The sequence below is a fragment of the Acinonyx jubatus genome, chromosome D1 (assembly GCF_027475565.1).
Source record: "Acinonyx jubatus isolate Ajub_Pintada_27869175 chromosome D1, VMU_Ajub_asm_v1.0, whole genome shotgun sequence".
NCBI classification, from domain to species: Eukaryota; Metazoa; Chordata; class Mammalia; order Carnivora; family Felidae; genus Acinonyx; species Acinonyx jubatus.
The window spans coordinates 6335105-6356077 of record NC_069390.1 but is presented as its reverse complement, the minus strand read 5'-3'; the positions used below and the strand labels follow the sequence as shown (position 1 = coordinate 6356077).

Below are 20973 nucleotides of genomic sequence, written 5' to 3'. Positions count from 1 at the left end.
CTTAAGAACAATGCACGTAGGGGTGTGGGCAAGAGTATGGGTGATAACAGGATTGGTCATGCATTAAAAATTGTTGAAGCTGAGTGTTATATCAGGTTCATTATACCCTTCTACTGTGTGTTTGAAATTTTCCCAATATAAAATTAAACCTGTTTTATGTTAAGTATATAAAAATGGCTATCTTGACCTAAGGTAATCAGCGTTCACCTGGAGCCAGGGACAGAGGAGTGGACTATCTACAGAGGGACATGAAGAAACTTTTGGGGTGATAGAAGTAGTCTATATTTTGACCATGGTGGTGGTTACACGGGTGCATACATTTAAACTTACTAAACTGTTCATTTAAAATGGGTACCTTTTATTTTATACAAGTTATGCTGTAATTAAGTTGATTTAAAATTTGATAAATTTTGGGGGCACCTGAGTGGCTTAGTCAGTTGAGCGTCCAACTCGCAGTTTCAGCTCAGGTCATGATCTCACAGTTTCGTGGGTCCAAGCCCCACATTGGGCTGTGAGCTGACGGTGCAGAGTCTGCTTGGGATTCATTCTGTCTCTCTCTGTCTCTCTCTCTCACTCTCTCCCTCTCCCTCTCTGTCCCTCCCCTATTCACACTGTCTCTGTCTCTCTCAAAATAAATAAATAAAAACTTTAAAAGATGGATTAATTTTTAATTAATTAAAATTGATTAAATTTTTATACTGGATGGCTCAGTTGGTTGAGCTCTGACTCTTGGTTTTGGCTCAGGTCATGATCCCGGGGTTGTGGGATCAAGCCCTGGTTAGGCTCTGCACTGGCCATGGAAACTGCTTGGGATTCTGTCTCCCTCTGCCCCTCTTCCCTGCTTGCACATATGCTCTCTTTCTCTCAAATAAAAAAGAAAATTTTAATTTAAAAAAATTGATTAAAAGTTAGCACAGAGGGCTTTCACATGTTGTACATACAGTGTCAAATAGTAATTCCAGTGGTTTAATGCTACCTAGCACTGCCAGGTAGTAGGAATCATCTGACTTGTACTACATTTCTATTTTTCCCCCTACTTAAAGTTTTTTATCATTCACACTTCTGAGTTTGCTGTAGCATCTCTGATGTTTCCTTGAAGCCATAGAGTTTACTTTTGTGATATGTTTGTTCATGTATCTGTCATCCAAATGGGCATGTGTTTTAATGCTAGAAGAAATAATGCTAGCAACCTAGGGACATCTAGCATCTAGATGACCTAGCCATCTCCAGTGATAACTTATTGAACATGCATTTGGCTACATTATGAGAGTCAAGAATTATAATAGCTGTACGAAATGTACACCTGAGTTGAAAACAGTTAAGTTGGGTTCTAATTTTGATTTTTCATCCAGTCTACCAAGCAACAAAACCGGTCACCCAGTCAGCATTTATACTATGTTTTTTGTCGCATCCACTGTGCTGAGATCTGGGTTTATGAAGATGAGTTCTACCCTTAAGGATCTAACTCTCAGGGTGTGAAGATAATTGTGTGTGTATACACACACAGACACACACACACACACACACACACACACACATACACACTCTCAGCACTCTGATAAATGCCGTGGTAAAGGTGGGTGCATGTTACAGTGTGGCCACATCTATACTATGACATGGTGCCCTCCTTTCTCCCTTCTGGCTCCCTTCCTTATCTAATGAATCAACTGCCGGAATGACAGGCACTTTGAGAAAGATAGTTGGAACAGAAGGAACATTCCGTTTCCCTGCAAGTTTGTTATTTTTTTTAGTTCTCAAATGCAGAGTTTATTATACAACTCAGTTCATAGAACTTTATATTGATACTACAAGACTGCTTCCTTGTTTTATTATTTCTCATTATTGTCATTTTCTGTCTTTTCTCCCACTTCTGTCCCCATTGGCATCTTTTCTCATGTGTTTAGTATTTTTCCTTGGATATGTTTGTATCCCTATATGGTATTTTTTATAAATTTATATAGATAGTATTATGTCATAATTCTCATTCTGATCCTTTTTTTTTTTTTTAATTTTTTTTTCAACGTTTTTTATTTATTTTTGGGACAGAGAGAGACAGAGCATGAATGGGGGAGGGGCAGAGAGAGAGGGAGACACAGAATCGGAAACAGGCTCCAGGCTCTGAGCCATCAGCCCAGAGCCCGACGTGGGGCTCGAACTCACGGACTGCGAGATCGTGACCTGGCTGAAGTCGGACGCTCAACCGACTGCGCCACCCAGGCGCCCCTGATCCTTTTTTATTTAACTCTGTTTTTTAAGTTCTGTCCATGTGATTGTGTTTACATGTTGCATTTAGCTGTTTCATTGTGTTTTATCACTAGTATCCACCACCTTTTATTTATTTGTTCCTTTAGCGATGGACACCTAATTTGTTCTCCTATTCTCTGCACCGCAAACAATGCTCTGATGAAAGCCCTCATGTATGTATCTATTTAAGGACTTGTACAAGAGTTTCTCTAGCTAAATACCAAGTGTAATTGTTAGGTCACAGAGAATACTCAGTTTCACTGATTATTACATGATTGCTCCCTTTAAATTCCCACTACAAAGTGCAGCACTTGCTATCTGTCTTTTGAACTTTTGTCAATTTGGTGGATGTAATGTATTATCTTGTTTTAATTTATATTTCTATGATTACTAGTGAGGACGAGGTCTCTGTATATATTTGTCTTTGGATATCTCTTTTAATGAATGACCTGGTCATGTCATTTTCTCATTTTTCCAGTGAAGTTTCTTATATGTTCTAGATATTAATCCTAGGTCAGTTACAAATGTTGTCAACGTCTTCTCCTGGCTTTCCCTCATCTGTTAACTTTGTGCATAATGCCTTTTATTCAACAGAAGTCCTTCATTTTGATATAGTCATTTCCTTCAGTGTTTCTAAGTATAAAGATTTGTGCTTTTTTTTTTAATGTCTATTTTTGAAAGAGAGAAAGTGTGAGCAGGGGAGGGGCAGAGAGGGGACAGAGGATCTGAAGTGGGATCTGTGCTGATAGCAGAGAGCCTGATGCGGGGCTCTAACTCCCAAACCGTGAGATCATGACCTGAGCCGAAGTTGGATGCCGACTGAGCCACCCAGGCGCCCCAAGATTTGTGCTTTTTGATAACTTTTTAAAGAAATCTTTTCCTATCTTCAGGTCATTAAGAAATTACCCTAAAGTTAAAAACCTAACCTACATTAGGTTTTTAGGTGTCTCTTAAATTTATATCTCCAGTTTGATTTTTTCATCGATCTCTGAATCAGTTTACCCACTGCCTGCCTGATAGCTCCGAGTCTCTGATATCTCAAACTTAGCATTGCTAGAACAGACCTCTTTATTTTATCCTTTCCCTATTAAAAACAAAAAATCTCTTCCAGTCTTTATTCATCAAAGGAAATGGGCACCACCCTCCACCCCATTGCTTAAGCCAACAGCCTAAAAGTCATTGCTTCTTTCCTTTTTCATGTTCTTCACATCTAGTCTGTCAGCAAGTGCTATACATTCTAGCTCCAAAATATATCTTAAATATATCCCTGTCTTTTCCTTTTTTTTAATGAAATTTTTTTTGAGAGAGAAAGAGAGCGTGAGTGAGTGGGGGAGAGAGGCAGAGGGAGGGAGAGAGAGAGGAGAATCTTAAGAAGACTCCATGTTTAGCATGGAGCCCGATGCAGGGCTCAATCCCACAACCCTGGGATCATGACCTGAGCTGAAATCAAGAGTCGGATGCTCAACTGACTGAGCCACCCAGGTACCCCTGTCCCTGTCTTTTCAATGCCACCTGCTACTACTATAAACCTATCATCTGTCCTATGGACTCCAGCAATGGCCTTCCCACTGGCCTCCTTCCAGTTCATTAGGAGACAGAGTAACCTCTTCTAAACACTGGTCAGAACATGTCACTTCCATGCTTAAAAAAAAAAAAATCTCTGTTCATTTCCAATCATGGAATAAAATGCAAGCACTTTAGCTTTGCCTCAAGACCAATATGACCTATCTCTGTGTATTCGTCTAACTTCACCTCTTATTCTCTCCCCTGTTCTGCTCCAGCCAAATAGGTCTATTTTTTGTTTCATACCAACCCTCTTTCTTCCTCAGGGAATTTACTTGAAGTTCCCTTACCTCAAATATTCTGCCCCTAGTTATCTGCACAGCTGGTTCTTGCCTTCCATTCTCGGTTTTATGTTGCTCCCTCAAAGTAGCCTTCCCTGACTACTCAGTCTGAATTAGGACCCTTGCCCCATTCCCCTCTGTTTCTCACTCTTTGGTAGTCATTGTTACTCTCTGATATTATTTATGTTGCTTATTATATTTATTCACTGCATCACTCCCTCCCTCCCCCCACAGCTTCACAGCTAGGTTTATGAGAGTAGGGCATTGAATCTGGCTCATTCATGGTTGTATCTGTGTTCGCAACAGTGCTCTAGCACATGGTGGCAGTTAGTAAATCTATTTTGAATGAATGAATGGACTTTGGAGGCAGTATCTCTTGCAGTGCAAACAGTCCTAAGTGGCCCATATACTGCTGGTGGGAGGAATTGCTTTTTTGTTTCTCAGGGAGAGGCAGGCAGCTGTCACTTCAGCCTCCAGTTTGAATCTGGCTCTGCCAGTCACTGGTTTTAAAACTTTAGGTGAGTCATTTATCTTTTCTGTATGTGTTTTGTTGTTTATAGAGTGGAGATAATGACCCATTCCTTATTGATATTTTTGAAGATTAAATGAAATAACTTATGAAAATGCTTAGCAGACACCCTGGCAGTGTGTGCCCATCCTGTCTCAGAACAAAGCTGCCCCCACAATTCTGAAAGCTCATTACCTCCTCTGGGAGAACTCCTAAACACCAAGTGTTGATGTAAAAACAGCATTTCTAACATTTCTGGTTATGTTACATAAATTTTAAGCCAATATTATTAAAATTGCACAGATGAATAACCATTCTTATTCCACTGCAGGGACAGATGAAAGCAACTAGCAAGAGAGATCTCACTGAATGACAATTTGAGTGGCACTCTGTAAAGTAAACTACTATACCAGTTTCTTCTCTGTTTTTATACTAATGCTTCTCTCTTTGTGTTTCCTTTGGCTGTCACTCCTTTGGGTCTCCTCTTTGGCTTCTCTAGTGACTGCTGGAAGCCTCGCTGCTGATTGACACTTAAGACTAAGGATGTTGCTAACCCTGGTACAGGTTGTCAGAACAGCTAGTAAGGCTAATGGTTCATGAGGTAATATAGGTGAAGAGATGTCTTCGATTTTGCCTGCCAGGAGGTCTGAGGTAGGAGGACCACACAGAGTAGCTTCCGAAGAAACAGATTTGCTTGTATGTATTGTCCAGGACAGGATATTTAGCAGACTTGTTTTTGTTAAATGTACCTTAAAACAATGCTTTTTGCCTTTTTTAAATCGTGAATCTGTCTATGTCTAGTGGAAAGAACCAGACAAGTGAAACCATTATACCAGTAATATTTGTCCTTATTAAGTGTGATACTGAGCAAGACATTTGACCTCCTTTTTCAGATGCCGGTGACATCTACCCCATGTTTATTTTCATTTCTCAGAGATATGAAAAGCTAGCTTTAACATATCTATAAAACATGTTTATTCCTATGGTGAATATAAATTGTCATTGCTCTCGTCTCTTACCCCTGCCCTCATCTGAAATCCCCATTGGCTTAATCCCCCTACACCACAACCTGGGTCTGAGGGGCCCCAGCCATACTCTCTGCTGCCTTGACCATCCTGACTCCTTCCTAAGTTCAGAGCAGCAGAGCTCCATGAAGAAATTTCTTCAGCTTTCCCTGACCTTCCTTCCTTCTGGACACCAAATGGTACTGCTTATCACTGTCCGTTCTGATTTGGATAAGCTAATATAGAAACAAATGGCAGATAACTAGTTTTGTTTGTTTGTTTTTTTAATGTTTTTTTTCCCTCCATTAACCTGTCTATGAAAGCATTTCTCATGGTTTACAATTTAGTATCGTATTCCCATTTTGGAATGTCTTATAAATATGAAAGTCCAGTTAGATTCTTCTCCCTACACCCTGGTAATAGCTGAGTTGTCCTGGAATCATGGTGCCCCCTGATGGCCTGGACAGAAATTTGGTCAGTGTCCTCTTCTTTCCCTTTCCTGGAGAATTCTCTCCCTACCCCATCCTTTATGTACTTTTATTCTGTCTTGCATTTTGGGTAATTTTACTTGAGATAATCCTTCTTATCTCCTCTTTGGGATCTTCTTATTTGTTCTCTTACCTCAAAAGTATCTTCTTTCTTCTTCCCACTCATTTTCTTCATTACAGTTTTGAACTAAAAACTTTGCCCAATCACAGCTAAAAAGTATTTAGCAGAATGTCCTTATTAAGGTAAAAGGAAGCATTTAATTTTGGAGTGAAATTAGATCCCTCAAGAAAGACTCACTGTTGCTGACTTGTAGAGCTTTTGAGATAACATAAGACGTTCTTTTCAGAATCTTTACAGATTTTTGTTAACCTTCTCAGCTTTTGTCTTAAGCATTAGAATTCCAGGTAAATAAAACAGTTCTTCAACTTTACTTCACTTTATAAACTACTAATATTCCAGTGGTATTTCTATTTGGGAAAAATGCTGGTGCTCAGTATCTCAGATACATTGTGGATTGAGTGTGCACTGATATAGGCTAGCTGAGGGACCCACCCTCCTCTTGGCTTTCCTTCTCTCCTGCTCTCCACATTCTTAGTACTGTTGCAAATTCTATCCAACTGACTTGCAAACCAGCTTCTGGAATACAACCCGTTTGTAAGTTGAATTCTTGTATCATTTATTTGTTTGTGCTCTTTAGCTCGTAATAAGACTGTAGTGAAAGTGACATTGATACCTAGGTAGCTCCCATGGGTTATGGGTTATGGGTTTTATGCAACAAAGAACCATACTACGGAGACTTCATACTTAACCCTCCAACACTAATTCACTCTCTTTCAAAACTCTGCTTTTAATGAAAACATGCCATTTGCAGTCACGTGGATGGAACTGGAAGGTATTATGCTGAGTGAAATAAATCAGTCAGAGAAGGACAGATATCATATGTTTTCACTCATGTGGATCTTGAGAAACTTAACAGAAGACCATAGGGGAAGGGAAGGGGGAAAAATTACAAATAGAGGGGGAGGGAGGCAGGCAAACCACAAGAGACTATTAAATACAGAGAACAAACTGAGGGTGGATGGGGGTGGGGGAGAGGGGAAAATGGGTGATGGGCATTGAGGAGGACTCTTGTTGGGATGAGCACTGAGTGTTGTATGTAAGCCAACTTGACAATAAATTATATTCATTAAAAAAAAACTGCTTTCATTTTCAATAATGGAGGAGCCTAGGAGAGGAGAGTGAGTGAAACAGGATTACTCAACCCCACTACCACAAAAAAAGCTCATCATACTCCTGGGTACAGGAAATCATGATTCAGCAAATCATTCATATCCTCTCCCCCTCCCCCAGAGACTGCTGTGCTTATGATAAAGAATTATGAGTGATGAGCATATCGGAATATATCCACAAGTGTTTTTGTGTTCAGTGTTTGTGGAGTTGTGAGAGCCTGTCATTATTTGATTTCATGCTCTTAATTTTCCAGAGCCAGTGTGATCTTTGGGATGGACTTACATAATTTTAGAGTTTGACAGAACCTCAATGATCACACAGCTGAGTTTCCCTTCTAATGTGGTCCTTCCTTCCAAAAATTTCCTGGAAGTTGGCTGTTTAGTCTTGGCCTGAATCCATTTATGGACTCTGCTAATTCTTAGAAAGTTCTTTTATATGTTCAGCTGACATTTAACTCATGGGAATTTCCACCCCCAATCCTGATTCAACCATTTATAGCAAGAAATGACTCAATTTTTTAATTCACAAGAATGCGCTTCAGCTATTGGAGGTCAGCTCTCAGCCTCAGTCTCTCCAGGTTAAGCTTTCTCTTGGCCTGTTGGTCTTTCTTTCTTTCTTTCTTTCTCTCTCTCTCTCTCTCTCTCTCTCTCTTTCTTTCTTTCTTTCGAGAGGGAGCGCATGCGTACATGCGCAGGGAATAGGCAAAGAGAGAAAGAAAGAGAGAAAATCCCGATGTGGAGCTCGAACCCATGAACTGTGAGATCATGACCTCGGTCAAAATCAAGAGTTAGATGCTTAACTGACTGAGCCACCAGGCGACCCTCCAGTACTATTTATTATTCATTTTCTCCTGATTTGAAATCCCATTATGTTAAATTCATGACATAGTTGTGGATATATTCCGAGGATTTTCCTATGTTTTGCTGCCAAGAATACCATCACACATCTTACACATTCATTATTGAAATTTTTAGCCTAAATGTAAAACTCTTTATATACTTACCATAGTTAAATGTTCAGCCTGTCAAGGTGGTTTGACTCTGTTACTTCTTGCATTAGCAGCCTCTTGCTTTGTGCCACCTGCAAATTAAGCATCTCTTTCATGTCGTTATCCAAGCTTTTGATGAGAAAGAGTGACAAAAATGTTGGCCAGTATCGGGCTGTCCTGTGGACATTAGTAGATAGAGGGCCACCACTCACTCTTATATCAAGAGATGCAACATCATATATTAGAAGAGATTAGGATTTTAGTGTCAGTTGTAAGACTTATTTGGGCATTGTTTCCCCAACTTTAATGTACATAGGAATAACCAGGATCTATTGACATGCAGATTCTGATTCAGTAGGTCTGGGGTAGGGCCTGGGATTCTGCATTTTTCACAAGTTGCTGAAGTGATACTGAAGCTTCTCATCTAGAACACAAAAACAAGATTTTTAAAAAATTATTTATTTTAGTTTTTAAAGTTTATTTTTAAGGAGGAGACAGAGGGAGCACAAGCATGAGCAGGGGAGGGGCAGAGAGAGAGGGAGAGAGAGGTCCCAGGCAGGCTCCGCATCATCAGCGTGGAGCCCGATGCGGGGCTTGAACTCACTAACCGTGAGATCATGACTTGAGCCAAAACCAAGAGTTGGGCGCTTAACTGACTGAGCCACCCAGAGGCCCTGCAAAAACAAGATTTTTGACTGACCTTTAGTTAAGAACTTTTTCCTCCAGTATGAGGGGAATGTTTAGAGACTTCATGGATTTTATTTAGGAAAAAAGGAAAGATGCTTAAATTGTTTCAAATTTCTTACTATTGCAAACAATGCTGCAGAGAATAAATTCATCGCATTCATTTATTTTGTGTACATTATACATTTTGTTGTCTGTTATGCTGCAGTATTATTCTATTTTATAAAGTCTTAAAATTTATTTACCTTGAACTTTTAATATATTTAATGCAATGTTATTATTTTTATATCTTTAAATTCTCTCTTGGTGGATTTGGAAGGTGTTTTCTCATCCCGAATATTATTAACGTTGAAAAGATTTGTGAGATTATATATAGAGAGACAAATATATTCTTTTTCTATAGTCCAGGTAGAATGTTTTATCTCTTATGAACCAGCAGCTTATAAAAAAAGAGGAAGTAAATAATTTTTGTCAGATATAAACCTGATGCATTCTATAATTCAGAGCTGTTCGTTAAAGCCAAATGGGAATGGAAGTCTTGAAAAGAGCGGAGAAGGGTTCAGGCAAGCTGCCATCTAACAGTACTTACACCATTAGCACAGCCCTGAGACACTGCATTGATCTGAATGATGTCCAGGGTTTTTACATTCTATCCACTTCATGTGGACACCTTCACTGGGAAAGCTCCAAATCCATGAATGATATTTGTATCTGGTATGCCATCACTGAGAAAATAAAATGACTCAACAAACCAAAGTTTAGCCTACTTTGACTCCGGCTGTGTGGTTTGACAAGAAATTGTTTTTTTTTTTTTTAACATTTATTTATTTTTGAGAAACAGAGACAGAGCATGAGTGGGGAGAGAGAGAGAGATACAGGATCCGAAGCAGACTCCAGGCTCTGAACTGTCAGCACAGAGCCTCACGCCAGTCCTGAGCCCATGAACTGTGAGATCATGACCTGAATTGAAGTCGGCTGCCCAGGCACCCCAACCAGAAATTGTTTTAAATTTCTTTTAATGTTTATTTATTTTTGAGAGAGAGAGAGAAAGAAAGTGTAACTGGGGGAGGGGAGAGAGAGAGAGGGAGACACAGAATCCGAAGCAGGCTCCAGGCTTCCAGCTGTCAGCACAGAGCCTAATGTGGGACTCGAACTCACGAACCGGGAGATCATGATACAAGCCAAAAATCAGTCGCTTAACCCACTGAGCCACCCAGGCGCCCCGGCCAGAAATTGTTTTTATTTATAGATAAGTCAGGTCAATCTAACGACTAAAGATGATAAGAGGTTTTTTTATTCCTGATGGAATTAAAAAAATTTTTTTTAATGTTTATTTCTGAGACAGAGGAGACAGAGCATGAGTAGGGGAGGGGCAGAGAGAGAGGGAGACACAGAATCCCAAGCAGGCTCCAGGCTCTGAGCTGTCAGCACAGAGCCTGACGCAGGGCTTGAACTCACAAACTGTGAGATCGTGACCTGAGTTGAAGTTGGTCGCTCAACGGACTGAGCCACCCAGGTGCCCCTCCTGATGGAATTTTTAAAACTGCAGTCAGTGGTTCTGTTAATGAATATGCCAAACAAAAAGAGTGATTTCCCTCCCAAGCAGTATTAGATTATGGTGTTGTCAAGAGTCTTGCAATTGAATTACCTTCTTGTAATCAATCCTACCTTATCAGTTAACTCTACTTGTAATGGACTACTGGCTTCGAGAGTCTTTGTGTGGATTATTTAAAGCATCTTGCTGTCTGGAAGAGATGCTATCTGAGGCATTTCCACCTTCTTCATTCCTCAGGTGGCTTATTTTTTACTCACTTGTGACGCTAATATGCTGGGAAAGCGTTTGGGAGCAGCCTCTGAGCATAAAGAATAGTGGATGTCTGGCTTGGGGATGTTTTGCGGCTGATGCCCTCACTGTGTGTACTCAGCTACATTGGCTGTGGTTGCCTCAGAGTCCTTTATGCTGGTTGTTGCTCTTTTGTGTGCGTCTATCATGTTGTACCACCAACCTAAGGGAAGAAATGGATGAGAAATTAGATTGCCATAGTGTTTGCCCTGATTTAGTTTATAATATTCAGTTTGGGAAGCCACTTGCTATGGGAGAATTTTGTGAGGAAAAAGCATTTTAAGAAATTCCAAAGTAATTTGGAATAATAAATGTTTTTTCACAAACTCAGCCAGTATCAGCATAGCAACAATATTGAAATTTGCGGGGGGGAGGGATTGCATAATCGTAGAACTGAGTTAGAGATTCTTGAACTTTGATCCCCTTTGCCTCTTACTGATAACTAACTATATTTAGTTTTTTCTTGAGTTGGGTTCTTATCAAAGAATAGGAAGACTAACAAAAGTTAATAATAATACCTGTTTGCTGAATGACCAGAGCAAACCATGTGATATTTTGCAGTTTTAATAGGGTAAGGTACAGCAGTATGAGCCGTTTATATTACAAAAAGAAACGGGATCATGTTGAGGAAGAGAACAAAGTTTATTAGACAAGGGAAAAGAAGTTCTGGGTTTGTTATTTGTACAAAGAAACATAAAAGGCTATCAGGGTAGTCTGTCTTCACTAGATACTGGGCAACCAGCTTTCGGTAGCTGATGGGTGATTTCAGATGCCAGCCAATAGAGAGAACACATAGCTGACAGGAAAGGAGAACAAGAAATAGCCAAGCAGCTTTCTTTCATGAAAGGGTCAAGGTGAAACCTGTTTATGGTAAGACTTGAAACACAAGGGCTTGGTTTATTTTTAGACCAGGTAGAGTTATATAGCCATCTTTTAAAAAGTTATATTTTGGGGGTGCGTGGGTGGCTCAGTTGGTTAAGCATCCGACTATTGATTTTGGCTCAGGTCATGATCTCACAGTTCATGGGATCGAGCCCCACGTAGGGCTCTGTGCTGTCAGCACAGAGCCTGCTTGGGATTATCTCTCTCCCTTTCTCTGTCCCTCCCCCACTCACTCTTTTTCTTTTCTCTCAAAGTAAATAAATAGTTGTTTTTTAAAAACTAAAAAAAAGTTATATTTTGTTCTTTCAACACCTAGAGGTATGTGGTAGAATAGCATAGGAAGACAATGGGATGTGAGGAATGTTCATTTTTCTTTATGTTGTCATATTTGACTTATAATGTAGTTTTATGTCATGAGACTGAGTGGTACACTTGAAGATGAAAGAAGATTCAAAAATAACCGATGGGTACCTGGGTGGCTCAGTCAGTTGAGCAGCCTGCTTGATCCTCTGTCCCCCTCTGTCTCTGCCCCTCCCCACTCTCCTCCCTCTCTGTCTCTTAGAAATAAACAAACATTAAAAAAAAAGAAAAGTAAGTGAGGACGGAGGCAGGACTTTGATAGGTGGAATGAGGAAGCTGGCAAATCCCTTCTCAAAACCAACAATAAACTGGGCAAAATTGTCAAAAAACCCCAAAACATTTCAGGGCTCTGGAAATAGAACAAATGCAAACAACAGACTGAGAAGTATTTGTCCGTGGGAAACTACTGATTTGAGGGTAATAACAGTGGGAGTTTTTGATGTCCTGCCTGGGACTGCCTGTCTCCCTAGTGTAGTAGTTCTCTAAGGGTGGAGCAGACCATGAAAACTAGCAACTTGGCTGCCAGAGGAGGCCCACTTGATTTGGAACAGAAGATAAAACACCCATGCCCAGCGGTATTGTCCGTGAAAGTTGTGATCTCAGTGGCAGGCGAACAAGGCAGTTCTGGTAGCCTAAATAATCGTCCCAGTTGGGTCAAGCAATAGACTGGTGGACTACCAAAAACTTAATGGAGAATCTGGAAATGACACAGCTGTAGAAAGGCTTGAAAAGCTCTCTACGCAGTCCTGCCTGGAACCTATGCACACTTGTAGGTAAGACTAAAGAGGTCCCAAGCTATCCACATGTCCCTGCTGGGCTGAGAAGCTGAATGAATATAGATGGAGATGCAAGAGGGTCCAGCAGAAAGTAAAAGTTGGGGCACACCTACACTTTGTGTTCTGTATTCCCTCCATAGATCCTTGGGCAGAGGCTGGAAGCCTAGATACGAAAGCACAACCTTTAGCCAATCGTTGGCTGATTGTTAAACTGTATAGACACAGCAAGCCCTAGGAAGTCAGGTTTAAAAATAAAAACAAGAACTGGGGCGCCTGGGTGACTCAGTCGGTTTAGTGTCCAACTTCAGCTAGGTCATGATATCACGGTTCGTGGGTTCAAGCCCCGCATCAGGCTCTGTGCTGACAGCTCAGAGCCTGGAGCCTGCTTCAGATTCTGTGTCTCCCTCTCTTTCTGCCCCTCCTCCACTCGCACTGTGTGTGTCTCTCTCTCAAAAATAAATAAACATTTAAAAAAAATTTTTTTAAATAATGTATAAAAAAAAATAAAAACAAGAGTTAAAAAAAAAAAAGGGCAGTTAAGTGGAGACATCCTGGCTGCACACCATAGACCCCAAGAACCAGCAGTGCTGATGGCCAAGGGCAGGAGAAGATGGATGCTTCAGCTCAAGCAGAGAGCAAATTTACCTTTTTGTCCACCTTCTTGTTCTTTTTGGTTTTTTAAGATTTTTAAAAAGATTTTATTTTTTATTTAATTTTTAAAATATGTTTTTATTTTTGTGAGAGAGAGTATGAGAGTGTGAACAGGGTAGAGGCAGAGAGAGAGGGGGACAAAGCAGGCTCTGTGCTGACAGCAGGAACCCCGTTGTGGGGCTCAAACTCATGAACTGTGAGATCATGACTTGATCAGCGACCTAAGTCAGACGCTTAACCCACTGAGCCACCTTTATCTTAGGGGAGAGAAATTCTGCAGGTTTAGTCCAGGAAGATTACTAACATGGAAAGACACCCACTTAATTAATATAAGTTGCAAGATATGAATAATATCCATTTTGTTAGAAAGAGGGAGAGAGAAGTACAAAAAGCATATGCTGAAAGGTTGATGGGCACACATTCACACATTTTTTTCCTTAGACTTTTAACAATAACCCTCTTTAGAGGCATATGGGATATTTCTTTCACTCTCTTACATATTTCCAAAATAAATTAGATATTTCTTCTACAACGTACCAGTAATACTTTATAAACACGCACACACACAGACTTTTTTAAAGAGCAACTCGCAGCATAATACTAACTGAGATTTGGAATTGGGAGGTTTACCAAAAAAATCTTTGGGGGCAAACTGATCTTACTCATATTTGTTTGCTTCTCCCTCATCCCAGTTCTCTGTTCCTGTTTTATGTAGCACTTTGCACATAGCAGATCACCTGCAAATATTTATACTTTCTTAGAGACAGATAACACAGCAGTTCTTCCATACAGTAGTTGGAATCCAGTACTGTAATCAGTAATACAGCTATTCAGTCACGTTTTTTTTCTCCTCACTGCAAAAATACCCATTGAGACTACCAAAACAAAGCGAAACAAAACTAAAACAAAGAAGAGTTCTATTTTCCCCATGTCCTCCAGTTACTAAATGTAGAACAGACTGAGTTGTGGCGAGTCCTAGGCAGGAAGAAGACTCATTTTCTAGGTTCAGAATTCCAGTTTCTAGCTAGCTTCTTTAATTTGGGGCATGGGCTGTTTTTCTTTCATTTTATGTTGTTTCCTTTTCATTAAAATAGAAAAAAACAGTCCCAAGCCTTTTCTACCTTTGTTACATGTGGCCCATGGACTGTTTGACTCAATGAATTTCTGAAGACAATCAGGACTTTACCATTGAGATGTTATTGTTCCTTGTTTTAAAAATTTTATTACTTACAAGTTTTTTGTATATAACACTATGCCTTTAAAGGTAGGGTATTATAAAGAAAATAAAGTTATATTTGATTGTAAATTCTTCTCTGTTGGATTAGGGGAGATTTCCAGTAAAGGAGAGGGAATGAAGTGGTTGCTCAAACCTTCTATTCTATTAGAATAATAATAGAAAATCTGAACAAAATATAAGAAAACATTAAAAACTTCCAAGGGCAGATAGAAACTGGAGGAGAATTGATGCCTAAAAATTTGTAAGGTAAGGAGCAAGACTTTGCAAATTGGTGGCTTTTTTTTTTTTTTTTTTTAAGCTCAAAGGCATATTCTAGTCCCTGTGGCGGCTACAGCAGAATGCAAGGACAGTGGAAAACTAGCCTACAGGTGAGAGGTGACAGAGAAGAGAGACTGGGGATGGAAGAGCAGCTGGAAATTCAAGGGGAAATTCTGAAAGCAAGAGAGAATCACAGAAAGGATGAGGTTCAATATCTGAGTAAAACTGCTGCCAAATCCCCGGTTGACTGTTCTGTTAGGGTTCTCCAGAGAGACAAAATCAATAGGATGTGTTTAGATACATGTGAGGAGATTTACTGTAGGAATTGGCTCACTTAATTATGGAGGCCAAGAAGTCCCATGGTCTGGAGTCTGGAATTTGGAGGACCAGGAAAGCTGGTGGTGTAATTCAGTCCAGGTCCAAAGGCCTGAGAATTAGAGAGCTGATGGTGAAAGTCCCAGTCTAAGCCTGAGACCCCAAGAACCAGCAGTGCTGATGGCCAAGGGCAGGAGAAGATGGATGCTTCAGCTCAAGCAGAGAGAGAGCAAATTTACCTGTCCTCTACCTTCTTGTTCTTTTTTGTTTTCTTAAGAATTTTTAAAAGACTTTATTTTTCATTTAATTTTTAAAATATGTTTTTATTTTTGTGGGAGAGTGTGAGAGTGTGAGCAGGGTAGAGGCAGAAGGAGAGGGGAACAAAGCAGGCTCTGTGCTGACAGCAGGAAGCCCATGGTGGGGCTCAAACTCACAAACTGTGAGATCATGACTTTCAGTGACCTAAGTCAGACACTTAACCCACTGCGCCACCCAGGCACCCCTAAGATGTTATTATTTTATTTTATTTTAATTTTTTGACATTTATTTATTTTTGAAAGAGAAGGAGACAGAATGAAAGCAGGGGAGGAGCAGAGAGTGAGATGCAGAATTTGAAGTAGGCTCTAGGCCTCTGAGCTGTTAGCACAGAGCCTGACATGGGGCTCAAACCCATGGACTGTGAGATTATGACCTGAGCCGAAGTCGGACACTTAACTGACTGAGCCACCCAAGCGCCCCGATTTTTAAGTAACCTCTACACCCAACATGAGGCTCGAACTTACAACCCTGAGATTAAGAGTCACTTGTTCTACTGACTGAGCCAGCCAAGGATACTCCCCCACCACTACCCTTTTTGTTCTATTTAGGCCCTCAGTGGTTTAGATGACACACACCCACCCTCAGTGAGGACTCTCTGCCTTACTTGGTCACCAGTTTAAATGCTAACATCTTTAGGGGCGCCTGGGTGGCTCAGATCATGATCTCACGGCCCCCCGCAGGTCCTACATCGGGCTCTGTGCTGACAGCTCAGAGCCTGGAGCCTGCTTCAGGTTCTGTGTCTCTGTCTCTCTCTGCCCCTCCCCCATTCACACTCTGTCTCTCAAAACTGAAAAATGCTTAAAAAAAATTTAAGTGCTAACGTCTTTTAGAAACACCCTTACAGACACACTCAGAAATAATGTTTTACCAGCTCTCTGGTAAAACAGCTAACCTAGTCAAGTTGATATGTAAAATTAGCCATCACACTTGTTAAACTCCAGATGTGTAGGGGAGACCCCAACGGACCCAGCAAAACAAAACAAAACAAAAATAAAAACCAACCAAACCAAACAAACAGGCAGAGGCAAGAGAAGAATCAGTCCTTGAAAGACAGACTTACACTAGCTGAACTCTGTAAGTTTGTTTTTTGTTTTTTGTTTTTTTTTTTAATTTAACTGAATACATTCCTAAACTGTGCATAACTCAGGCAGTAGAAAGCTGAAGTACTGGCTTGTGGTGTCAGAAAACAGACCCTGAGACTGGCAGAGCGTTTAGAAAATGAGGGGGAAATCACAGAAAACAATATCACAGAGAGCATGAGCCCTCAAATCTGAGTGTAAGTGGCCCAAATCTTTGGCTACTTGCCAAATTATGCAGAGGAGGCCCTAGGGAGCCAGGCTAAAAAAGCAGTAGCTAGAAGCTGTAAGAACTGAATAGATTTATCAGCTGTGGTATACCACAGGAGAGACATATTTGTAGTTTGAACCTAGTCAAGTTAACTGCCTAGTAGAATTAAAAAGCAACAGTCCTCAAAAGGACATAGCAGAATCTAGAATTGCTGCAACATCTTATCTATAGTGTCTAGTTTTCAACCTGCAATTACTAGACATATAAAGAAACAGAAAAGTGTAACTCATAGGAAGAAAGGCAATCAGTAGAAATCAACTTGAGTGTCTAAGTAGGTACAGATGTTGGATTTTGCAGGCAAAGACTTGAACTATTACAGATACCAAGTATAGGAAACTATCAGAGAATTAAAGAAGAAAGTGATTGAAGAGATAAATTACAACAAAGAAATGGAAACTGAAAAATTGGAAATTTTAGGAATTAAAATAGTAACTGAAATAAGAACTCACTAGATGTTCTCAGCAGCAGAGCGGTTTTGAAATAATAGACCAGGGATGTCTGGGTGGCTCAGTTGGTAGAGCATGTGACTCTTGATCTCAATGTTGTGCCCACATTGGGCATAGAGATTATGTAAAAAGAAAATAAGTAAGTAAGTAAATAAATAGGTTAATTGATTATTTTCAAAAATAATAGACAAAATAATCTGCCTTTGAAAACAGAACAATAGAAATTACTCTGTTAGGAGCACCTGGGTGGCTCAGTCAGTTGAGCGTCCAACTTCAGCTCAGGTCGTAATCTCACAGTTCGTGAGTTTGGGCCCCATATCAGGCTCACTGCTATCAGCGCAGAGCCAGCTTCAGATCCTCTGTCCCCCATTCTCTCTCGGCCTTCCCCGCTTGTGCTCGCTCTCTCTCTCTCAAAAATAAAATATTTTGAAAAATAAAAAAAATTACCCAGTTTAAAGAAGAGAGAAACGAAAAATATTGAAGAAAAGTGAACAGAACCTCAGAGACTTGTAGGACAATATGAAGTAGTTTGATGTAGCTGAAATTGAAGTTCCAAAAGGAGAGGGGAAAAATGGGCCAAAAACACTATTTGAAGAAACCAGTGGCCCCAAACTCCCCAAATATTAATTTGCAGATCCAAGAAATTCAGTATACTCTGAGGAGAACAAACACAAGAAAGGCAGTTGTAAGTAAGCACATCATTGTCAAACTGCTAAAACCACAGGTAAAAGAAAATCTTGAAAGCAGATAGAGAAAAATGACTCATTACATATAGAACATCAGTGTTACAAATATGGCTGACTTATCGGAGACAGTGGAGACCAGACATTCAAATACTGAAAGAAAAAAACCTACTAACCAAGAATCCAACATCCAGAGAAGCCGTCTTTCAGAAATGAAGGATAAAGACATTTCCTGATAAACAAAAACAGAAAATTCATTATCAGCAGACTTACACTACTTACACTAAAGGAAGTTTTTGGAATGAAGGGAAGTGACACCACCTGGTAGCTCAGATCTACAGAAAGAGATGAAGAGCACTAGAAATGGTAAATCTGTGAAATGGTAAAAGTAAAAGACTATTTTTTTTCTTGAATTGCTCCAAAATATGATGTTAAACGAGACATTATAATACCGTGTTGTTGGGTTTATAATGTGTAGAGCTGTAGCATGATAACAGTAGCACCAAGATGGTATGGGGTAGATGGAAATTTACTCTTGTAAGGCTCTTATATTTTACCTTTTTGTGACAAGATAAATTTTAAATACAGAGACAGAGGTTGAAAGTAAAAGGATGGGGCAATAGGGTGGCTTAGTTGGTTAAGTGTCTGACTCTTGATTTTGGCTCCGATCATGATCTCACAGTCGTGAGATTGAGTCCTGCGCCGGGGTCTGTGCTGAGTGTGGAGCCTGCTTGGGGCTCTCTCTCTCCCTCTCTCTCTGCTAGAGCACCAACAGGGGAGGGACAGAGAGAAAGGGGGACAGAAGATCCCGATGTGGGGCTCAAACTCACTAGCCATGAGATTATGACCTGAGCCAAAGTCAGATGCTTAACCAACTGAGCTATCCAGGTGCCCCAAAATAAATAAACATTTTTTAAAAACCTTATAAAAAATAGAAAGTAAAAGGATGAAAGAAGATATACTATGTAAATAGCATAAGAAAGTTGAAGTAGCTATGTTAACATCAAACAAAATAGACTTCAAGACAAGGAATATTACTAGAGATAAAGAAAGACACTATAGGATAAAGGAATCCGTACGGGGGTGCCTGGGTGGCTCAGTCGGTTAAGCAGCCAACTCTTGATTTTGCCTCACATGATCTTGTGGTTCATGAGATGGAGCCCCACATCAGGCTCTGTGCTGACAGCATGCGGCCTGCTTGGGATTCTTTCTCTCTCTCTCTCTCTGCCCCTCTCCCCCTCAAAATAAAGAAATAAACATTAAAAAAAAAAAAAGAGTACATTAAGGAGATATAAAAGGAGATGTGTATGCCCATAATAGAGCCTCAAAATATTTAAGCAAAAACTGATGCAATTAAAGGGAGATATAGACAAATCCATAATCATTATTAGAGATGTTAACATTCTTTTCTTAGTAACTGATTGAAAAATGAAACAAAAATCAGTAAAGACAAAGAAGATCTGAGTGACACTGCAACCAGCGTAACATAATTGTTACAGAGTAATATACAGAATACATTCCATTTTTACATGCATATGAAACAGTAACCAAGATTTAACCATGTGCTGGGCCATAAACAAATCTCCGTAGAATTAAAAGATTGATATCTGGGGTACCTGGCTGGCTCAGACAGGAGAGCATGCAACTCTTGATCTTGGAGATGTGAGTTCAAGCACCACGTTGTGTGTAGAGATTACTTAAAATCTTGAAAAAGTGATATAGGGTATATTCTCTGACTCCAAAAGAATTAAATGAGAAATCATGAATTACAGTGACATGTAGAAAAGCTCCAAATATATGGAATTTGATTTTTCAGCAACCTGGGGATCAAAGAAGAAATCATAAGGAAAGTTAGAAAATATTTTGAACTGAATAATAATGAAAATATAACATCAAAATTTGTGGGATGCAGCAAAAGCACTGCTCAGAGAAATTTACAGGTTTAAGTACTTATTAGAAAAGAAAGACTACTGTTGCTTCCATAGCATATATACTAAAATTAGAAAAGAAAAAAGATGTAAAGTTAATTATATAAGCTGTAACTTGGAATGCTTGAAAAAGTAGACTTTTTACTTAAACCTTGAGTAGAAAAGGATTAAAAGATTTGAACAGAAATCATTGAGAGAGAGAATATAAATATAGAAAAAAAAATCAGTTGAACTAAGAGTTGATTATTAGAAAAGATAAATAAAATCAATAAACCTCTAATTATGGTGACCAAGAAAAAGGGAAGACACAGGTTATAAGCATTAGGGATGAAATAGGGGCACCACTACAGATCCACTAGACATTAGAAGGATAATAAGGAACTGTTATGAACAATTTTATGCCAATAAATTAGCAATTAAAATGAACAAGTTAATTTTTAATTTTTTAAAAAGTATTCTATACCTGGAGCACCTGGGTTGCTCAGTTGGTCAAGTGTCTGATTCTTGGTTTCAGCTCAGGTCATGATCTCGTGGTTCATGAGTCCAAGCCCCGTGTTGGGCTCTGTGCTGACAGTACAGAGCCTGCTGAGTTTTTCTCTCTCCCTTTCTTTCTCTCTGCTCCTCCCCTGCTTGCTCTCTCTCAAAATAAATTTGAAAACTTTAAAAAATTGAATAAATAATAGTAATCTACACCCAACATGGGGCTTGAACTCATGACCCCAAGATCCAGAGTTGGATGCTTCACTCACTCAGCCAGCCAGGTGCCCCGGAACAAATTTCTTGAAAATCACAAATGACCGAAGCTGACACAAGAAGAAACAAGAAACTTGAATAATGAATAGCCCTATATTTACCAAATAAATTGAATTTTTAATTAAAAACTATGTCACAAAGCAAACTTCAGGTCCAGATGGATTCACTGTTTTATTCTGTTGAAT

The 20973-nt window shown here is 39.7% G+C and overlaps 1 protein-coding gene across 2 annotated transcripts in view; it reads left to right on the top strand.

Annotated features, from left to right (window-relative positions):
• PACS1 (phosphofurin acidic cluster sorting protein 1) overlaps nucleotides 1–20973 on the top strand; it is a 151735-nt gene that overhangs the window by 59250 nt on the left and 71512 nt on the right. The window lies entirely within an intron of this gene.